The sequence below is a fragment of the Emys orbicularis genome, chromosome 5 (assembly GCF_028017835.1).
Source record: "Emys orbicularis isolate rEmyOrb1 chromosome 5, rEmyOrb1.hap1, whole genome shotgun sequence".
NCBI classification, from domain to species: Eukaryota; Metazoa; Chordata; order Testudines; family Emydidae; genus Emys; species Emys orbicularis.
Genome location: NC_088687.1, coordinates 73,209,640 through 73,215,235, shown reverse-complemented (window position 1 = coordinate 73,215,235; position 5,596 = coordinate 73,209,640).

Below are 5,596 nucleotides of genomic sequence, written 5' to 3'. Positions count from 1 at the left end.
ACTATTATTCCAAATTGCAATGCAGCTATAGTATATGGTTATGTGCACAGTAGCAATAGTGTAGTTGAAGAAGAGATAATTCCATTCTAAACCACTCTTCATTTTCCCATAACGTCCTCAAAATTGTGCTGAATCTTCTCACACCAGAACTTTTCCAAAAGTGAATTTTAAAAGAAGGTTTGAACAAATTCTATTCCGTCATTTTGAATTATTGGCGGAGGGAATAGCTTTTCTACTTAGCAAATAAATCAACTTTTGAAATAACTCAGGGATGAACTACATAACTTTTGACTTGACATGAGACATGCGTGACAACTGCAGTCCTTGCTAAATTTGGCTGGGAAAGGACTTAATTTTTAAAAATGGTATACTTGGTATGTACAGTAAATTATCTTCTTACTTCAACTACACTATTGCTATTGTGCACATAACCATATACTATACATATGCTATTTTTAGGTGCACATTTCAAACTGTGGAAAAACTGTATTGATGAGAAAGTGTTTCACTCAGAATCCTCTTAACCCAACCCTTCCTGAACCCTAAAATCATATTGCACCAGCAAATTAACTAATGTTTGGTCAGAGTAAATTGACTTAGGCACTTTTGAAAACTTAAACCTGAGCAAATGCAATTAGACTCTGGTTACAAATAAAAGGAAATTAGTTTGCACTCTTTGCCATGGGACAGTTTAATTTGATCTGAATCACTTGAGCAACATTTTTGCTGACATAAGTGGTAGTGTAGACATGGCTTTAGACCGGGGTGGGCAAACATCTGGGTGGGGAAATTGTATGCAGGGTCGGGGCAGGGGGTTGGGGTGTGGGAGGGGGTGCGGTGTGCAGGAAGGGGCTCAGGGCAAGGGATTGGGGCAGAGGGGTGCGGGGTGTATGAGGGGGCTCTGGGTGCAGGTGGGGTTCGGGCTCCGGCCCGGTGCCGCTTACCTAAAGCGGCTCCGGGGTGGCAGCAGCGCGCATCAGGGCCAAGGCAGGCTTCCTGCATGCATGCCCTGGCCCCACGCCGCGCTGCTCCAGGAAGCGCTGCGGCCCCTGGGGGAGGGAGGACGGAGGGCTCCGCGTGCTCTTCCCTTGCCGTGCCTCCAGGTACCTCCCCCGAAGCTCCCATTGGCTGCAGTTCCCCATTCCCGGCCAATGGGAGCTGCGGGGGGCAGTGCCTGGAGGCAAGGGCAACGCACGGAGCCCTCTGCCCCCACCTCACCCCAGGGCCACAGGGAAGTGGTGCCGGCCGCTTCTGAGAGCGGCGCAGGGCCCGCGGTGCCACGGGGGGTAATCCCGGGGGCTGGATCCAAAGCCCTGAGGGGCCGGATCCAGCCCGCGGGCCGCAGTTTAGCCACCCTTGCTTTAGACTGTAAGCTCTTTGGGGCAGGAGCTGTCATTCACTACATGTTTTAATTGTGCCTACTGCAATGCGGCCCAACCTGGTTGTGCCCTTTAGGTGCTACTACAATATAAATGTTTATTATTAATAATAGAGTGAAATGTGAGGTTTTTACTCTATTTCTTTTCTCAACCACATATATTAATGTGAAAGGCTATTCTTAGAACATTATGAAATGAGTTTTTTGTTAGCTTCCAAAGGGCAAATATTTGAAATCTCAAAGCACACATGAAATTTGGAAAACATAGTATATGGTGGAATGAGATGACATACCTAGTTAATTAAAATAAATGAGTTTTATTTAACAAGGAAATAAACGTCAATGATATTTTAAACTGATTTTTCTGGATGAATTGCTTTTTTTAAACAGAATTAGAGTAAAAATGTTTGACCAAAAGTGCCAAGTATTAGTCAATTTTTTATCAGCAAGATTTTGCACAGAAGTAAGGCACATATGTATTCATTTTGCAGAATGCAAGCAAAATGCAGTTCCATTTGCTGCCTGCCTGACTTTTTTTTTTTTTAATAATAGTCAATTTAATATGAAGAGAATTTTTGTTTTCTGACTGTGATGAAACATCTAAAATGATGCTAACATCCTGACGAATGCAAAGCTGCTTGAATGAACAATGACAATCAGGTTATCTGTGTGCTTATTGTCTCACTGAGCTTCTCAAAGCATGAGTCCTCATCTTCTGGGATAGAACATTCAAGAGAATTAACGGTTCCTGGATGAAATCAGCTGGAGACGGGGGTAAAATATCAAGCAACAGCTACAGGCAGATGAACTAATAAGGCAAATGGGATTTGGATATGAGTTGGGATATCGTTTCTCAGTATTTAAATAGCTGGGGAGTTTTAAAGAAAAAAATCACTACTTTGCAGCGCTGGATTTCAACAGTTGGAGGAATTTAGCACACCCCAGTTGGTGGGGGAGCTCTGTTTCCCCATCCCCCACCTTGGCCCCACCTTTGCTTGGGCTAGCAGTGGCAAGCCCCTCCAGCAGCACCACAATGGGTCCCTCCACAGCAACTGATCTGCACTGGTGGTAGTGTAAGGTCCTCTTGCTGGATGCTAGCCGCAGGCTCAGGCAGTTATCATTCCATTGGTTACACTCGGGTTACGATTTCAGTTTCAGGTTAACTTGTTTTCTAAAGACAGCTTAGACTCTAGCCTCATATTGTGACACCAGGAGCTCAGGCCCTATGCCCAGGCCTGCATTGTTTGTGCCTTAATCCAGCCCTGCTGCCTCTTCCAGTTATACAGGTTTCATTTGCATGGTATCTCTGCTGACGTATAACTAGTTCTCCAATTGTCTTCAACAGGAAAAAGAATTAAAACTGTACAAAAAAACCCCATGTATTTCTGATGTAAAAGGACCTTTTAAAAATGCTTTAAAACCTTCACTGGATCCACATAAAAACTTTATACTGGAATTGCTATATTTTGTAAGGAATGCGATGCTGCCTCACATTGCAATGGGCCAACACATATAATAACCCTTTCCAAATCCCTGGCACAGAGGCAGTTCAACTCACTAAACAAGTCTTCTCAACAAGAACCAGGACACCCCCCAATGATTTTCTGGCTGCAATAAGAGAAAATTAAAAACTTATTTTTTGCACGCAGCCAATAAATCTTATAGTAGCCTAACTTTTACAGGAAAGATGCTTTGGGCAAGTTGCCTATGACTCAGAAAGGAAAAAATACAAAATTTTCCTCATTCTCTAATCCTATTTGTCTAATGCCTAAATTGCTAGCCTCTCTGAGCCTGAAAGAATCAAAGCCCCATTGGGTCCTTGATTTTGAGTTATCTGTTCTGGCCCTACTGTGTGACCTATGGGATCAACTGCAACAACAAAGGCCAAATAGTGAGTTTTGAATACTCACAGCAAACTATTTAATCAACTATCTTGGGATTTAAAAATAAAAGTTTGGTTTTTTTAAATGAAGTAAATTAGAATACCAAATACATTTAAGGAACTGGTGATCAGCTTTTAGCCATTCTGCAAGCAGATAAAGAGACTAAATTTGCCGAGTAAATTATTTACACAACTCTATTAATATCCATTAAGCATAATGCTCCCAATACTTCTGTTAGTCTTAAAGGTGCCACAGGACCCTCTGTTGCATTAAGCATAATACATTCCATATAGGCATTGATTTTTTCACAAATACTCTCCTGTTCCTTGGCTCCACCATTAGCTAGCCGACCATTCCATCCCTCTTAAGTTAATAGCTCCTTGATTTTAAAACCAGAATCCCACCAGCATACAGTTAAGATTAATGCATAAATCATTTATTGTGTAAAAACATTGTGCTGATAAAGTTTGAGACCACAAAGGAGATTAGGGGACAGTGTGTGTGTTTAAAGGTACAGTATGATTGTCCTCTAATAAACTGTGAGGCAAAAGGGGAGCGGGGAAGATTGTGCTGGATATTATGGTGTGTTAGATAATTCCTGATCATCATCCCAATGAGTTTCTCCTGAAGACTCATTTAGTTTTGTCTTTTTTCCTTGGGTAATTTCTAGTCTGTTTTATTTCAAAACTATTCTAAAAATTAACTTTAATACTCGTTCATCTCATCTATGTGGTTTTAAAGTTTTCATATGTAATTTTCTACATATATAGTAGCTGCAGATATCTTCAGTTACACCTTTAAAATGTGGATACAAATAAACCAGGATACATATTAAGAGCACTGATTTATCTGACTTTGAACTACTTGACTTTGTTTCCTAACTTGTTTTGTTTTCTGTTTCTGATTGAACTGTTTTTGAACAGCCCACTGGAGGAAGTATTTCAGGAGAGGATGGAGTTATTGTGTATGGTTTGGGATGTTTCAGTTCATATCATTCTGGATGAAAAGTGCTCTGTAAATGTTAGTTAATATTGCTACTATTTTGTAGTTATTCTAAAATTACTACTTGGAACGCTAAGACCTCCTGTTTCCCATGATGGCTAGTCCAAAGTTCGTATATTTTCTATATGAAGATGGCTAAAGGTCTTATAGATGCTACTCCTAAAGAGTATTCCTGAACTGCACTGACATGATTAGTGATTAAAGATCTGTTGCTTATTGTGCAATGTTTGGACACTATTTCTTTTTCAAATCTTATACACTTGTACAGAACCAGACCTGCATTAATATTACATATTAACAGGCTCTGTTATGCTCTGGGAAATTTTAACTTTAAACAGCTGTTTAGTATCTTAGCTTATAAACAACTTTGGACTATAAATTTGGGTACATATGGGAAAAAAGAAATGATCTTTGACCTCAGGTTTGGCAAAGGGATTTCTTCCACCTTCCTTGAAAACTTCTGGTCCTGGGCACTGACAGTGGTGGGATACTGGACTACATGGAGCATGGTCTGATTCAGTCTAGTAGTTCCTATGTATATTCCGGAAGAGTTTCATATTCCATAACTTCTGAGTTTACTGGTTAGACCATAGATCCACCTGGTAATGCCCAGAATGCTTCAGTGGAAGGCAAAAATGTCACAATAACTAAAAATAATACATCTAGGGAAAATTTTTCAAACCACCTAAGTGAGTTAGTTGGCTAACTCCCATTTTCCAAAATGACTTGGGCATGTAGGGCCATATTTTCAAAGATATTGAGGTACCTAAAGCTGAAGGTAGGTACCTAAAGCTGAAGGTAGGCACCTAATGGGATTTTCAAAAGCACATAAATCCCACCAGTTACCTGTCTGCATCCTTTCGTGCCTCATTGTCTTTGAAAATCTGGCCCTAAGTGCTTAAGTCATTTTGGAAAATGGGATTTAGCCACCTAACTCACTTAGGTGGTTTGAAATTATTTCCCTAGTTGTATTATACATTTTTTGTTATTGTCACATTTTTTGCTTTCTGTCGAGACATTCTGGGCACTACAGGCTCTTAGGATCCCATGTCTCATTGAAAGGTCAATGGTGCCTTAGGATCCTAAGTGCCTAAGTTAATTTTGAAAATGGGACTTGGGCTCCTAAGTCACATGGGTGCTTTTAAAAATTGTATCCCTTGTGCATATGGACACTAAGGAAAAAGATGCCCAACTTCTGCAGGAAAGTGAAGTGTTTTCTGTTTCTCTTCTTTAGCCCACTGCATTTTAAACAAAGAATCTGATTACCTATTTGCTGAATCAACATGAATTTCCACCAGTTGAGCTTTATAAAAAGTACATGAAGAATACCTGG